Raw genomic sequence first — 18,313 nt, 5'->3', positions numbered from 1 at the left:
TTCAGCCCATTTCTAACACATTCCTGACATAGGCTGCTTTCTTTTTTCTTTTCTATTTACAACAAAATAGTGCATGATTAACGCACACTGACAGGCCAATTACCACAACATAATTTAGCGCGTTTTGCATTAAGTCTTTTCTCCTATGCTAAGCCCGCATTAACTCACTTTAGTAAAAGAGTCCCTAAGTTTGAACCTAAAGGAAAAGAAGGTTAAGGAGCGGCAGCAGGATTTAAAATTTCCTGGTTGTCAGCCTGGTGCTTTAACCACTAGGCTGTTCATAGCTATTTAACAACCCTGAATTGCCAAAATTAATCCAAAAATCAAAGGGTTCATAGATGATAAAAGGTCAAATTTCATGGAGCAGTCATTGTTTAATGGTCACAAATTTGCATATGCCTACCTGAGCCCTGAGGGATTTTATCTCTCAGCATAACAATTTGATTTAACACATTGAAAGGCAATCAGGAGGGAATTCTAGAGGTGGCATTTAAAAGCCAGCACCAAGCATGATTCTATAAAGGTTGCACACACTTTATAGAACCGGGCCTAGTGCTGAATCTGTTCTGAACCTTTTAGGTGCCGGACTTTACATCTCCTGAAACCAGGTGTAATGCCGGTGCCCAAGTTAGACACGCACAGGGTAAATTCTGTAAATCCGGGCACAAATCTTTGGAATGCCCCTCATATGCCCCCTGGCTAAGGTTACCATATTTATCCCCCACAAAGGAGGACACATGCCCCGCCCCCTTTCACACCCCACCCTGCCCCCTGTCACATTTCCCCCTCCCCCTGTCACATACCCCGTCGCCCCCCCTCCCCATCACCCCCCTCCCCTCACCTTACTACTGCCATGGTGGTCTACTGACCTCTTTGGGGCAGGAAAGAGGGGGCTCTAGAGCCCCCTCTTTCCTGCCCAGAACACTGCCCTGCATGCATCCTTTCTGTTGGTGATCCTTGGTGCCGATTCAAAATGGCCGCCGAGAGTTGAAGTCTTGCAAGGTCACTTCAACTCTTGGCGGCCATTTTGAATCGGCGCCGAGGATCACCAACAGGAAGGATACATGCATGGCAGCGCTCCGGGTAGGCAAGAGGGGGCTCTTTCCTGCCCTGAAGGCGGACGAGGTCACTAGACCACCAAGGCACTAGTAAGTAAGGGGAGGGGAGGGTAGCAATCTGCCCGTCCGCCCACCAGCCTGCCCGTTTGTCCAGAAATCCGGACAAACGGGCAGATTGGCAAAACCCACCCAGTTGCCCGGACATGCCCTCAAAAAGAGGACATGTCCAGGTAAATCCAGGCATATGGTAACCCTACCCCTGGCCATGCCCTTTTTTCAGATCCCTGCGAATGAAGTTAGGCACCATGGTTTATAGAATAGCACACAGCGAGATGCATGCACACATTTTTGGGAATGCCAATGTTAATAATTGGTTGTTAGCACCCGATTATTGATGTTCTGGTGCTTATTATTTAGTTTATGTATGCGCTCGTCATAGATGCATGCAAAGTTGGGCAACAATTTTTGAGCAGCATATATAGAATCTGGGGATATATGACTCCAAATCAGATGATAAAAAATAGTAAATGGCCTGGGGGTAGAGAAAAGACATGGTGTCATTTAGGGGAGGTAAGAGGGTGGAGGACACATATGTAGTGAATCATAGATGATTATGGCTAGGTTTTTTCCAGTAGTCATTTAAGAGAAGATACAAGCAACATGCATCATTGATTTAGGGCTTGTCAAACATTCCAGCTAAGACTCTGAAGGTTACTGACTTGTGCTGCATTTGCAGAAACACAAGCTTATACCCAGCAGAGCAATAAAGAATATGTTTGTCAGTTACCTAATTGAAACTATCAATAGACTGACCATTCATTACACTTTCATTACTGTAAGTATGATAGAAATGGTCTTCCTTCTACCTATTCCGTAGCATGTGCTTTTGAGCCTCACTTTTCAATGTTTGCTTGATACTTTATCGTTACCCTATTACTACATGGCAATAAGGCTTTTTGCAAGGTATCAAAAGACAATTAGCTATAAAGAGAGAAACTTGTTCAAGGGGTTTGAAAACATTTTTGGTTAGGTCATAATGTATAATATGTCACAAAGATGAAAAATGCACAGAAGCTTACATAAGTATTGCCATACTGGGACAGACTGAAGGTCCATGAAGCCCAGCATCCTGTTGCCAACAGTGACCAATCCAGATCACAAGTACCTGGCAAGATCCCAAAACAGCACAATACATATTATGCTGTTTATTCTAGAAATAAGCAGTGGATTTTCCCCAAGTCCATTGTAATAATGGTCTATGGACTTTTCCTTTAGGAAGCCATCCAAACCTTTTTTAAACCCCGTAAAGCTAACCAATGGATCTTCCACTCAGATCTACAGTGCTTTGTGGCAACCCAGAACTTTTGATGGCCCAACATGGGTGCCAGAGGTAGTTCCACCCCCAGCGTGCACCATTTCCAGTGCTAGTGGAAATTTTGAAAAATATTTCTGCAGGGGGTTACCAGGCAGCAATCAGACAGTGCTGAACGCTGCCTGGTTACCACTGGGTTAGCTTGGGAGCCCCTACCGCCACCTCAATGGGTGACGGTAAGTGATCCCTCCAAACTGACTGCGCAGCAAGTGCGAATTTACCGCAGGGCCATTTTTTTTGTGGAGTTTTACCCACTGCAGTAAAAGGGACCCTGGTGCGCTGCAAAAATGGCTGCACCGCTAGCACAGGACCCTTTTTACCACAGCTTAGTAAAAGGGCCCCTGTGTTTCTGTTCACTGTCCACTATAGAGTAGATTCAATACATGGCGCTCGAAACATGATGCTGAAAAAAAATCCGTGGGGATCACTATTCTATAAACGGTGCTGCGAGTTGCATGCCTTTTATAGAGTAGCGCTTAGAGCTGATTTCCGCACCAAACTTCGGGCATGAGGATTTATACCAACTGGAACCTGGTGTAAATCCTGGCACGTAATTTAGGTGCAGATCCACGGTATTAAGTAATACTGCATGTATCATTAGTGAATACCCCTGATCTGCCCATACCCCTATCATGGCCACCCTCCCTTTTGATTTGCACATCTCTATAGAATAGTACCTAAAAAGATGCATGCACAAATTTGAAATGTTGGCAAATTATACCAATAATTGACTTCTTAGCCATTTTATTTATTTTTTCCTCACACCTTTTCAGTAGTAGATTGAGATGAGTTACATTCAGGTGCACTGGGTATTTCCCTGTCCTTGGAGGATTCACAACCTAATTTTGTAATTAAGGCAATGGAGGGTTAAATGACTTATACAAGATCACAAGAAACAGCAGTGGGTGACTAGTGCTCTAACCACTAGGCCAATCCTCCACTCTACTCCAGTTAGTTATGCGTGCATCTCAGGATACTGCACAATTTTACACAAGGAAATGTGGGTTCCATTTATAGAATCCCAAGGGTATATGTGGCTTTTATTCATGGGCAGTATACTCTGAATATATCTATTCCAGCTAAGAGCCAGAATAAATCTGTCTGGCCTCTCTTTTCCCAGTGCAGCCTCCATTATTTCCTATGTCGGCAAAATTATTTTTTCTCTCTCATGGAAAATTTAGAGAGCTGATCCCTGTCCACACCATGTATGTTTAATATATCGAAATTTATTGCAAATCAAGTCAGAAAGAACATGTAGCAAATTTTTTTAAAAAGCTGCAGAAGTGTGTAATTTAAAGCAGTTTCATATTACTTTAATGGGGAAGTTTAAAACTTTACTAAAAGAATTCCTGTAAAAATGGTGCTTGTACTTTTTATTTCTTGTTTCTGTGGGTGGACAAAAGAAGCAAAATATCACATACATGATTGGACATGCCAGTTTAAGTGTATTGTTTACTCCACTGACCCTCTCCCCATGAACAACTTTTCAACCCACTTAAAAGTACTCATGCTATGAAAACCTGAGCATAACAATGCGCAACCGGTCCAATTTACCAGGAGTGGAGGAGTAGCCTAGTGGTTACATCCAGAGGTGGCCAGTTCAAATACCACTGCTACTCACTGTGACCTTGGGCAAGTCACTTAACCCTCCATTGCCTCCGGTTCAAAATTAGATTGTGAGCTCTCCAGGGACAGAGAGATATCCAGTGTACCTGAATGTAACTCACCTTGAGCTACTACTGAAAAAGGTGTGAGCAAAATCTAAATAAATAAAATAAAATACCTTTGAAAATTGTCCTAGTTAAGTATAGGGTACTATGATGGCTAAAATACATCATGACACTTTGTTAAAAAGTAACCTTGCTAGTCACTCTGTACTGAGAAAGCATCTAATCAAATTAACCACCATTTTCCCGTTTGACCTTTCTCCCATTCGTATATCTTTCTCACAGTCTTACTTTATACTTTGCTTATCCTGTGTACATATACTCTATTATGCTCATATACATCATTCCGGCTCACACATCACCAAGCCTGGGAAAAATCATAAGGACACCACATATTAAACAAAGGAAGATACCAGACTTCTAGAGTCTATGGATAGGATGGGGTGATGGTTCTCCCTCTGTTTTCAGCATGAATAGACAATGCTGAGAGAGAGAGAGAGAAAAAAAAAGAACAATTACACAGGACGTATCAGATCATTAGAAAAGCAAGAACATACAACTACATATCCAGCAGTGGATACAATATCTTTCAGGTCTAGATCAAAAAGGGGGGGGGGGGAGTGAATGAATACATCCTGGGGTGGCATGCCTTTTAATTCTTTTCAGAGACTGCTGCATGCTCTAGACTTCCTATGGGATCAGATTTCTCTTGCCTCTATTGAGGAGATTAAGAGATTAATTATTGAGTTTACAATGGGTACACAGAATCCTTGCCCGGGTACTTTATTTAAAAATATGCCAGTCAGGATTATGCACTGGTTATGCCCTCCAACAGAGCTCTGCTGGAGGGCTGTTTTCCAAACCCAATATGTCGATTATGTTGACACCCATTTGAAAACTAATTTACACTTGAAGCAAAAGCTATTGGTCAGTAGCAAGTCTTAAATTACAAATTGTTGTGCAGTTACACTTATCTGCTGTTTTTTATCTTGTAGATCATGATCTGCTTTTATGTAAATTAGGTGGGTTGGGCATTGCTAGTTCAGTACTTCAGTGGTTTACTGAGGAGCCCTTTTACAACGCTGCGGGAGGGTTATCATGCGGGTAGCGTGCGCTAAATTGGCACTACCACTGGGGTAGCACGTGCACCCAGCAGTAATTTTGATTTTGGCGTGCGCTGAATCCCACGGTAGAAAATAAGTTTCTATTTTCTACCGCAGAGGCATTCCCAGCAGTAACCAGCAGCATGCCCACACTGGCACTCACTGCATGGTTACCATGTGGGTAGCGCATGAGCCCTTACTGCTAGGCCAGTGGGTGGTGGTAAGGGATCTGGCCATAAATAGGCACACACTAGTTTTAATATTAGTGCAGGCCCATTTCCCAGCCCATTTTCCCAGCCTTGGAAGAAAATGGCCCAGCGCATGCCTAAAAGATGCGGAAACAAAACTGCAGGCAACTTTTTACCACGGATATGTAAAAGGACCCCTGAATTTCTAACTAGCAGGCTGGTTGAGGTGAAATGTGGAGGTGTGTTATCTGATTCATTGGGGGTGAGATGTGGTGTCCCTCAAGGTTCCTCACTTCTTCCAATTTCATGTAACTGTTTTCTAAGTTAATTTGATTTTTTTGGCTATGAGAACTGGGAATCACATTTTTTTTATTACGCTGAGTGATAGTAACTCTTTTTTCAGAGTACCCTAATTCATACCTACAAATTGTTAAATTCATGTTTTAAGCTACTAGGATTGTGAACACTTAAGAATTATTCAAAAATTAGTCCTGAGAAAGCTGGATTATTGTGGTTCGGTGGTTCAGATAAGATATTGTTTCATGCAAAGTCTTACTTATCAAGTACTAGTGTTCTATTCATCAAAACTTTAATGGTTTTAAGAGTTAGTTTGTGCATGTACTTTACCATGGAGAATCAAGTGGCAACTGTACTTAGAAAACTTTTCATAATCTTTGACTTGTACAGCAAATTAAACCGTTCTTCAATCATGTGAAACAAGTAGCACAAGCTATCATTCTCTTCCATTTTCAATATTACAATGTGCTCTATTTGGGGATATAAATTAGTATTGTAGCTTGATTGCACGTTTTACAAAATACTGCCAATAAAATGATTCTGGTTGGTTATAGATCAGGGTACAGCCATTCCTTTGTTTTTTTTAATAGTTGGATTGATTTGGTTACCAATTCAAACTAGAATACTCTTCACATTATTAACTTTTGCTTTCAGGATTCTCTATGGCTTGGCACCAGCCGAGTATATGGTCAATATGTTGAAATTAGAAGTTCCTCTTAGAAACTTGCACTCAACTAACACGCGTAAACTCTAGCTGCTTTTCAGGTCAATATTCAGTTGCCACAGCTAGTATATTTTAAACATTCCATGATGGTAAAACAAATTCAGATATTCAATATCACTATATGGATGGGCACATGAGTGGATCTAGGGCAGTCCTGGAACTTACCCAGGAGTGCCCTAGTGAGGGCACGTGGTCCATTATCTCAATAATTTAGAACTAGAGACCTGCACAACAACAGGGTTTGTGGGGATCCCAGAGGAATACCCTCCTGGGCTGCGGGGTTCCCGCGGGGATAGAACCAGTTCTGTGGGGTTCCCGTGGGGATCGAAGCAGTTCCTGTGGGGGTTTTCATGGAAGTGTAAGCTGCACCTACGCCAGCCTCTCACCTATCAAGTTCTTTGAGTGCTGCAGATGTAGAAAGTCTCAAAAAACAACAAGGCAAACGATCTGCAAAATCCAATATGGGAAAGAAAGCCAGCAGATCAATGTCACAACAAAAAGATTTTATTGAAGATACCGTGTATGAACAAATCGCCCGACACAGGCCGTGTTTCGCCCACCTAGGGCTGCGTCAGGGGCTACAATGAACAAATATATAATAATTATCAATAATGGTGTGTCCATTTGTGTATGCTAGAGACCACAGTATTCCCGTTTTAGCTGGTTTTTTCTTGACTTTTATGCACCATATTTGCCCCTTTATACGAACATAATATATCAAATATATGAATTGACAAAAAACAATTAATAAAATATGGAATATTACTAGGTATACATAATAAAATCTGACATCACGTAACAGCAAATCAAGGGCACTGGTATAGGTTATGAACTTCAATACAAATATGTATAAAAAAATTGTATAAAAAAATTTATAAATGAGATAATAAAAGGCACATACCTAATTTGAAACCTTCGTAAAGGGGCAAATATGGTGCATAAAAGTCAAGAAAAAACCAGCTAAAATGGGAATACCTATAATCATGAATCAAAAAGAATTAATAAAAAGCAAAAAATAAAATTAGAGCGGATCAAGACTAATGATATGACATTAGTTTAGGTATCATAGGGGGTATTGACACTACATTGTGTATTGACATGACTAGTGCAATGTGTTTATAAAAATACTATATACAAAACGTCTTGCAATCAAAACAACATCATGGCACAGCAATGTCACATATATAAACACTAAGTGCAATGTAATAATAAAATATCTAAAATGTTACAAGTGCCGTGTTATAAAATGATGCACTTATTGTTATGTATGACAAACAATTATCAGTGCCCTTAAAGGCTGACAGAAGCGCAATGAAATATTAATACAGCATCAGAGGAGAATTAAACCACCACGTTGCTGTTACGTGATGTCAGATTTTATTATGCTTTTATATATATATGTTTATATGCACTGTCATATAATTGTTGCATTATATATACTTCTTTTATATATATATTTTCTTATATATGCTCTTTTATGTACATGTATATATATATATATATATATATATATATATATATATATATATATATATATATATTATTTATATTGGACAGTGCGTAACGATATGTTTATTCATGTAATTATTTTAGTATACTCTCTATGTATACCTAGTAATATTCCATATTTTATTAATTGTTTTTTGTCAATTCATATATTTGATATATTATGTTCGTATGTGTGTTATATTTTATTTATTATGATCTATGATAATTATTATATATTTGTTCATTGTAGCCCCTGACGCAGCCCTAGGTGGGCGAAACACGGCCTGTGTCGGGCGGTTTGTTCATACACGGTATCTTCAATAAAATCTTTTTGATGCAGAAAGTCTTTCATTAACCCTCTCTGCTCCCAGGCTGATGCATAGGCCTCAGCTCTGATACAGGCTTGAGCATCAGAGGACACCTGACTTACCGGTGCATGTATGTTGGAACCTCTCAGCACACCATAAGAGACGAGGCTTACATTTGCATACCAGAGCTTCAAACTTCCGTTCCTTCCTTGCCTAAGTGCTGGGGCTAGAACCCAGAGCCAGACAGAGAGCCAACTTGGGGGTTTTTTGTTGTTTTTTTTTAGGTACCATTAAATTCTTGCAGGGATGAGTTAAATTCTTGTAGGGATGGGTGGGGTCGGGTAAGATTCCAGCAGGGATGGGTGAGGATGGGTTAGATTTCTGTTCCTGTGCAACTCTCTATTTAGGACTGCCTTTTTGTTGTCCTTGGCTATCTGGATAATGGACAGAATATCCCAGCTATGCAGATAAGTGCTTGTGCTGGCCACATTATCCGGATATTTAGGGGGAGAGTTATTATTGTGGGTTACCATTAAGTTAGGTTATTTTACCACAAGTCATGCTATTTTAGCACATGGTCCTATTTTATGAATGAGACCCTGTGCTAAAATACCACAACTTGTGATAAAATAGCCCATCAATGATAGTGTCCTCCCTTCATGCTAGAATTTATCTGGATAGCGGCACTGAATACGTTTTGATTGTCATGGTTGATGTTTAAAAAAAGAAAAGAGCTGACTTTAGTGGCTGAATATTGACCTAATAACTTTTTATGTTTTTTTTTTTGTAAATGTGTTATTGATGTTATTATTATAAATTGCATTGTGTCTTTTTATTATTCTATATTTACTTTATTTTGCTGATTTCCTATCATTTTGTTGTATGTTTTAGTATATTTTTTATTGTTTTGTCCAATTTTATCTTGACTTTTGTTTTGTTAAATGGACAATAAATACCCAAATTAAATTAAGTTAATCAGGAAAAAAGAGAAGAAGTGGGGAAAAACGAATAAGAACATAAGAATAGCCATACTTGGTCAGACCCATGGTCTATCTAGCCTAGTATCCTGCTTCCAACAGTGGCCTATCCAGGTCACAAGTATCTGGCAGAAATGCAAATAGTAGCAACATTCCATGCTACCAATCCCAGTGAAAAAATAGTTAAGCTCTGGAACTCATTGCCAGATGATGTAATAACAGTAGTTAGCATATCTGGGTTTTAAAAAAGGTTTGGACAAGTTCCTGGAGGAAAAATCCATTGTCCGTTATTGAGATAGATATGGGGAAGCCACTGCTTGCCCTGGGATTGGTAGCATGGAATGTTGCTACTATTGCTACTCAGACATTAAACATCCATTTTCCTTTGCCAGCTTGACCACATTGCTATTTACCACTGATTCCTTTTCAGCCACAAAATGGTTAGGGAGGAGTAGCCTAGTAGGTTCAGCATGGGGCTTAACAGCAAGGGGTGTCTAGTTCAAATCCCATTTCTGCTTCTTGAGATCTTGGGCAAATCACTAAACCCAATGGACATTGGATTGAATCACCTTGTTTGATCACTTCCCTACTTGTTCACCTTTCTGTTGTTTGTGTGGGGATTCCATCCTTCTTTTGTATTTTGGACAAGTCACTGAGGAGCCCTTTTACTAAGGCGCATAGGCACCTATGCACGTACAATGCACGTCAAATTGGAAATACCACCAGGCCACCGTGTGCCCGGGGCAGTAATTCCATTTTTGACGCACACCCAAAACACGCGGTAGAAAATATTTTTTATTCTCTACGGTGTGGTGCTTACCCAGCCGTAATCAACAGTTTACACGTGCTGACAATTATCTCCCGGCTAACTTGTGAGACCTTACCGCTAAGTCAATGGGTGGTAGTAAGGTCTCAGGCCAAAAATGGGCGTTCACTGGTTTTAATTTTGCCGCACGTCCATTTTCGGCCACAAAAAAGGCTTTTATTAAAGGTGCACTGAAAAATGGACCTGCGCATGTCCAAATCCCTCCTTTCAGTACCCTTCTCCACCACTGCCAACTCCAGGCTCCACCCTTTCTGCCTTGCTTCACCCCATGCTTGGAATAAACTCCCTGAGCCCATTCGCCAGGCCCCCTCCCTGCCCATCTTCAAATCCTTGCTCAAAGCCCACCTCTTCAATGTCGCCTTCAGCACCTAACCACTATACCTCTATTCAGGAAATCTAGACTGCCCCAACTTTACATTTCGTCCTTTAGATTGTAAGCTCCTTTGAGCAAGGACTGTCCTTCTTTGTTAAACTGTACAGCACTGCGTAACCCTAGTAGTGCTCTAGAAATGTTAAGTAGTAGTAGTAGTAGTATAAAATTAGATTGTGGGCTATTCAGAAACAGGGAAATACCACGTGTACCTAAATGTAACTCACCTTGAGCTACTACTGATATAGGTGTGAGCAAAATCAAAATAAATTAAAGTGAATTGCTTCTATAATGTTTGTTAGTAAAAGTTAACCAGAGTAAAAACAAATCCTTATATATAACAACTTGATTCTTTCTTGATTTGGTTGCTTCTTTGCACGCTCATATTTAAAAGCCACTTTTGCATTCTCTCCTGCTGTCTTTAGGTCACAATATTTCAAGAAATACTTATCAGAAAAGCTAGTAATTTATCTCTGCAGAATACAGAGATTCATAGTTTTGAAAAGATATATGACACATTGACAGGACAAAGGAGCCTCAGCAATGTGTCGTTTTAAAAAATAATAATAATTCAATGACTAGGAAGGTCAGATTAAGTTAAATGCTTTGTTGCCGAATGGATTGCAGAGCCATAGGGAGACAAAGAGAAACATTTTAGAAACATCCAAGTTGCGATTTGGACGTCCTTGCAAAACTGCGAAATCCAGGGGTAGGGAAACCCATTGTTATGATTGGGGTCTGAACCCCTCTCAAACTTACCTCTTTCCTGGGGATCAGCTTCTTAGCTGGCTTCTGTTTCTTTTCTCTTTCCTTTCTGAGCTGGCTCTGTCTCTCTGTGCTGGCAGCTTCCAGCAGCATGGGGTTAATTGTCTCACTTCCCTACAGCTGTGTGTGTGTTGCCTGAGTTGCTCTAACTCTCTTTGGGTGTACTGGCTTCAAGTGTTTCACGGTTTTGCATTGGTGTGGGTTGGGCCTCTCTGGGTCAGTGTGCTTTTGCCTAGGTCTAGGGAGTGTGACATCATCAGGGAGGGCCTTGATAAGGAAGTGGGTTCTTTCCTTCAGGGCCTTTGCAACAGTGGTGTTTGCTGTAGGTAGGGTGGTGCAGTGTGCACTTCTGACATTGTGTCTAGTTTCCCTGCTTGCTTTTGCTAAGGGCCAGGTTAGTGTTAGTGCAGTGTGCACTGGTGACTGTGTGTTTAGCTTTCCTGCTTTTCCCTTTTGGTTCCCTTCTGTTCCCTCTTGGTTTTGGTAGCATTGCTGTGTGTAGGGCTTGGAAGCTCTGGTGTTGATAGAAGTACTTCAGGGTTTGGTGTTGTTAGGAACACTGCAGAGTTTGCTGTTAGAAGTACTTCTGGGATTGTGCTATTGGGAGCATTGCAGTCTTTGCTGTTGGTGTTTGGTGCTTTAGAAGCACTTTTGGCTTATGTGTTAGCTTCCCTCCTTGTGGCTCCCCTGTCTTCCCTTTTAGTGCTAGGAGCTCTTCTGGTTGCTTGCCAGAGTAGTGCTTAGGAAGCACCTTGTTAGTTGTATCTAGCTTGCTAGAGCAGTGCTTAGGTAGCTGGTTTAGTTTTGTGTTTAGCTTATTAGTGTAAAGCTCTGCTTGTAGCTTGGTGCTTAGTAGCACCTGTGTTAGCTTTGTATTTAGTACCCTGCTCTGTTAGTTTAGGGCTTTCTTGAGCAGGGCTTAGGAGCTCCTGTTTAGTATAGGGCTTAGGAAGTCCTTTTGTCAGTTTACCGTTAGGAACACTCCTGCTGGTTTAGGGATTGGGAGCACGTAGATCAGTTTAGGTTTAGGAGCACTTCTGTTTCCAGTCCTGGTCCCTATGTCATCCGGTATCCAGTAAGTCCTGTCGGCTACTCGAACCCAGGAGCTCAACTTCTGGGGGGTTTAGTAGCTAAGTGCAGGTGAAGCTGTGTGGACCAGTCCAGGGTGCTCCAGTCCCGTGTTCCAGTCCTGTGTCCTCCAGTCCGGGGGACCAGTCCAGTGTGTTCCGGTCCGGTGTGTGTTCCAGTCTGGTGTGCTCCAGTCCAGTGTGTTCCGGTCCGGTGTGTGTTCCAGTCCGGGGGATTCCAGTCCATGTGTTCCGGTTCGCTGGGCAGTGCCTGCAGTCCCTGCCGGTGTGTTTACCCAGTGTTGGTTGGTGGGTTTTGCCTGCTGCTGTCGCTCCTCGTCAGCAGCCCAAGGGCTCACGTTTGCTCCAGAGCCCAGTCCCGCGGGCTCTGAACCTGAGAACCTGACACCCATATTTTTGAAACAAGATAGACGTCCATCTTTCGTTTCGAAAATACCGTCAGACACGTCCAAATCCTTAGATTTGGATGTCCCTAGACATGGACGTTTCTGACTTTTGGCGATTTTCGAAACCAAACACGTCCATGTCAAAAACATCCTAATGCAAGCCATTTGGATGTGGGAGGAGCCAGCATTTGTAGTGCACTGGTCCCCCTGACATACCAGTACACCAACCGGGCACCCTAGGGGGCACTGCAGTGGACTTCATAAAAATGCTCCCAGGAACATAGCTCCCTTACCTAGTGTGCTAAGCCCCCCAACCCCCCCCCCCAAGAACCCACTACCCACAACTGTACACCACTACCATAACCCTTATGGGTGAAGGGGGGCACCTATATATGAGTACAGTGGGTTTGTGGTGGATTTTGGAGAGCTTGCTGTTTCCTCCACAAATGTAACAGGTAAGGGGGGTATTGGCCTGGGTCTGCCTGTCTGAAGTGCACTGCAGTACCCACTAAAACTGATCCAGGGACCTTCATGCGCTATCATGGACCTGAGTATGACATCTGAGGCAGACATACAGGCTGGAATGAAATATTATTAAAGATGTTTTTTAAGGGTGGGAGGGGGTTAGTGACCACTGGGGGAGTAAAGGGAGGTCATTCCCGATTCTCTCCGGTGGTTATCTTGTCATTTCGGGCACCTTTTTGTGCCCTATTCATAAGAAAAAACACGTCCGGGTGAAAATGTCCCAGTGTTCGTCAGGGATGTCCTTGCTTTTTTCGATTATGGGTCAAAGACGTCCAAGTGTTAGGCATGCCCAAGCCCCACCTTCGCTACGCATCCGACACACCCCCTTCAAATTTGGATATTCTTGCGACGGACTTCAGTTGGAGACGTCCAAAATCGTGTTTCTTTTATACCGATTTGGATGTCTCTGGGAGAAGGACATCTTCTGATTTATGTCGAAAGATGGACGTCCTTCTCTTTCGAAAATGATCCAAAAAGTGACTTACTCAAGGTTGTTGAATGAATGAGTAGCAAGTCTACAACTCATGTTCCCAGTCTTAAAAGGCTGTCCTAACTTTGGGGCCCTTTTACTACGCCGCGTAGGTGCCTATGCATGCCCAATGCACATCAATTTGGAGTTTCTGCCTGCCTACCACGAGGCCTGAGCGGTAATTTCATTTTTTATGAGCGTACACTATGTGTGCTGGCAAATAATTTTTATTTTCCTGTGTGCGGCAGAAACTGGACGGTAATCATCATTCTACGTGCGTTTATGATTACCGCATGTTTACAGCGTGAGACCTTGCTGCTAAGTCAATTGCTGTCGGTAAGGTCTCAGACCCAAAATGGATGCGTGCCAGGTTTTATTTTTTTGCACGTCCATTTTTGGCAAAAATAAAAAAAGGTCTTTTTTACAGGTGCGCTGAAAAATGTATCTGCGCATGCCCAAAACACGTGCCTACACTAGTGCAGCCCATTTTTTGGCGCACCTTAATAAAAGGACCCCTTTATCTGGCCAGTTATTTTGGCACCAATCTATCAGCTGGCACCTGGATAACTTCCAGTGGATGCCTATGTTCTGGATGTTCAAATAAGCCTGGATTAGGCTCAACATTGAATATCTGGGTCAGGTTTAATTTCTAGTAGTCAGTACCTTTAAATTTGCTGGCTGCCACTGGCTGAATTTTAGAGGGTTAGTTTATGCCTGCTATTTGTTTTAGGACAATTTAATTAATAGTGCATACTATTCCACATTTACCCCCCAATTCTATATAGCGCAACCAGAGTTGGGTGCACAAATCAGCGTTGATAATTGCCACTTCATGGGTAATTATTGACACTGTTTGTCATTAATTGGAATTTATGTGCAGAACTTGTAAGCGTGTTCTGTACGTAAAATCTAAAATGCAGAACCAAAAAAGGGGGCAAGGCCATGGGCGTGGAATAGGCAGCATGTGGGCGTTTCTAAAATCTATGTGCGCCGATATAGAATACACCCGTTCCGTGCCTAACTTAGTCACCAGCATTTACACCAAGTACACACAAGCCATTGTTTTGAAAATTCACTGGTATCTTAGTAACATAGTAAATGACGGCAGATAAAGACCTGAACGGGACCATCCAGTCTGCCCAACAGTCACATTCGTTATTAATTCAAGATTAAATCAACAATGAATGTGAGATTATATACTTGATCATGGTCTTTCTTTGGTGTTTCTGAGACATAGACCATAGAAGTTCACTCGGCTCTGTCCTTATGTTCCAACTACTGGAATTGCCATCAAAGTCCACTCCAGCCTGAATGTATCATGTCATTTGCGAGACATAGATCATAAAAGTCTGCCTGGCACTGTCCTCCCATTCCAAATTTTTGGAGTCTCCGTTGAATCTCTCTCCATCCCATCCTAAACTGGATTGCTATATGTGGGACAAACTGTACAAACCAGTCCAGCACTGGCCTTAGTTTTTACAGCCAGAGTTGTCATCTAAGCATCAATTGACATGCAAACACATATAAAACCCTTTAATTTCTATTTTTTATACCATTCATTTTCTAATTAGACAGGGAAAAGTATGTGCGCCTATGCAGACACTCAGTTATAAAATTACTCTGTAGAGATTTAGTTGCGCTTCAGTACAGCCCTTTTTATAGAGTATAAGAAAAAAATCTTGAAGCAGGTATGCATTAGACGAGAAAGACTTCTTGCTGAAATCTCAACAAGTAAACATTGAGATTCTAACTGATGAGAAACAGATTGGGTATTGCCTGTCAGAGCCCCAAAGGCCATACAATAAATGGCAAGGTAACAACAGCTCTATCTCATTGAAATGCAGCCATTATTCATTGAAACTGAATATACAGAGCTTACACTCCAATGCTTTCTTAACAGGTTTCAATAAATCAGATATACACATGTGGTGAAATGAAGTGTAAACACCAGTGGATATCAAGATGAAAACTAGTCACTTCTGTGCACTATTTAATGTTCTTATATCTGTTACTAGGGCACAGAAATAGTCCTACTCAGGGACTATATATCTCAACAGAAAGAAATAAGCATGAATGGCACAATGTCTTATCACTCTTGACAGTAGTTTTGTACATTTTGTCAAGTGGATTACAAGACCCATGTAACAGTTTATATGCTAAAGCTGTTTAATGTATGCTCCAAATAACATACTAAGCGCTAGCATGCATGCTATCCTACTCCCAGAAGATTCTACCATGGACGTGAGTGTAAAAGAAGGAATGTGAGATGCAAGTTAGTGAGTGCATTATGAATAATGCAGTAAGCTTTGTCAAGTATTCAAACAAACCCTCACAAAGAACAACCATATCTCAAACAACTAATTATTACCTGAGGGGTCCTTTTACAAAGGTGCGCTGAAAAATGGCGTGTGGTAGTGTAGGCATGGGTTTTGGGTGCACGCAGAATCATTTTTCAGCACACCTGTAAAAGCCTCTCTGTGTTTTTTTTTTTTTTACAAAAATGGATGTGTGGTAAAATCAAAATTGCCGTGCGTCCATTTTGGATCTGAGACCTTACCACCAGCCATTGACCTTGCAGTAAAGAATTTGGGTGTTAATGACATACGCACGCCAGAAAATAAAAAATATTTTGTGGATTCACGCCAAAATTGAAATTACCGCAAGGGCCATGTGGTAACCGGGTGATAACTCCAATTTGGCGTGCGTTGGGCGCACGTAGGCACCTACGCAGCTTAGTAAAAGGGGCTCTGAATTGGTTATTACTCTATTTACCATTAACTTTCTCTTTGCTTCATGTACAATTTCTCATTCATAATAGATTTTCTAAATTTTAAACATCCATAGGTATCTCATTATGTTTAGGATTCTGTATCGTAAAATTGGATTCTTACAACAAATTACTTGCTTTTGCATTCTTCTTTGTTATGTATCCTATACTGTTTATTGTAAGCTACAATGAACTCAAATTTGTTTGGGATAATGTGGGATATAAGGGGTACTTTTACTAAGGTGCACCGAAAAATGGCCTGTGCTGGCAAAGGCATGTGTTTTGGATGCGCGCAGATCCATTTTTCAGCACACCTGTAAAGCATCCTTTTTTAAATTTTGGCTGAAAATGGATGTGTGACAAAATGAAAATTGGTGTACGTCCATTTTAGGTCTGAGACCTTACCGCCACCCATTGACTTAGCAGTGAGGTCTCACTCGTTAACCGGGCTGTAATGGTCTAGGCGCAAAAAATGCCTTTTACCGCCTGGTTAGCACCACAAGCCGGAAAATAAAGATGAAATTACTGCCCGGGCCACATGGTAGCAATGGCGGTAATTCCAAATTGATGTGCGTTGGGCGTGCGAAGCTGCCTACGCAGCTTAGTAAAAGAGCCCCTAAATACATAAACAAATAAATATTGTTTTGTCCATATTTGCTAAGGTCAACAAATGGGAAAAGCATGCAGAGACTGTCTCATAGAATTCTTTTCAATCCCTCTACATGTACATGCATGTATGTGTGTCTGTTTGTCTGCGTGTGTGTCAAGGGCGTACAAAAGTATTGCCATACTAGGACAGACCAAAGGTCCATCAAGCCCAGCATCCTGTTTCCAACAGTGGCCAATCCAGGTCACAAATACCTGGCAAGATGCCAAAAAAGTACAAACCATTTTATACTGCTTATCCTCAGAAATAGTGGGTTTTCCACCAAGTCCAATTTAATAAAGGTCTATGGACTTTTCCTTTAGGAAGCCGTCCAAACCTTTTTAAAATTCTGCTAAGCTAACTGCCTTTACCACATTCTCTGGCAACAAATTCCAGAGTTTAATTACACATTGAGTGAAGAAACATTTTCTCCGATTTGTTTTAAATTTACTACTTTCTAGCTTCACATGCCCCCTAGCCCTAGTATTTTTGTAAAGCCTAAACAGACGCTTCATGTCTACCCGTTCAACTCCCCCTCAGCCACCTTTTCTCCAAGCTGAAGAGCCCTAGACTCTTTAGCCTTTTCTCATAGGGAAGTCGTTCCATCCCCTTTATCATTTTTGACGTCCTTCTCTGCACCTTTCTAATTCCACTATATCTTTTTAGAGATGCGGCGACCTGAATTGAACGCAATATTCAAGATGCGGTCGCACCATGGAGCGATACAAAGGCATTATAAAGTCCTCACTTTTGTTTTCCATTCCTTTCCTAATAAAACCTAACATTCTATTTGTTTTCGTAGCCACAGCAGCACACTGAGCAGAAGGTTTCAACGTATCATCAACGAGGACACGGACGACTTTAAGTACAGATCATTGCTACAGAAATGGTTATATTAGTGACAATGAGGAAAGCTCAATTTTAGCAATGGAGAATCAATCCTAAATAATCTCAAGTAATTGATGACTTTTACAAAATGTACATTGTTTATTTGCATTGTAATGCGCTTTCAACATTGTTCCATTTTTCAGTCTCTTTAAAGGTTCAGTGGCATCCTAATTAGAGTATTTTGTATGATCTCAGCACTTAGTCACGATTTATTATATAGTAATTATGATTTATCCACTGGTAACCATGATATTTTAATGCTATTAAGAATCATTCCAGGCATGCTGTTGAATTCTTCAAGAGCTAAATAGGGCAAATGTCATTTTTAATCTATATTTGTGTAACATCTGCTCAAAGAAAAATAACTTGTCAAAATATTTTCAGGATTTTAAATTAAAAGC

The sequence above is a fragment of the Microcaecilia unicolor genome, chromosome 2, assembly GCF_901765095.1.
Source record: "Microcaecilia unicolor chromosome 2, aMicUni1.1, whole genome shotgun sequence".
In the NCBI taxonomy this organism is placed as follows: Eukaryota; Metazoa; Chordata; class Amphibia; order Gymnophiona; family Siphonopidae; genus Microcaecilia; species Microcaecilia unicolor.
The sequence above is the reverse complement of the archived record's forward strand: the minus strand, read 5'-3'. Positions refer to the sequence as shown.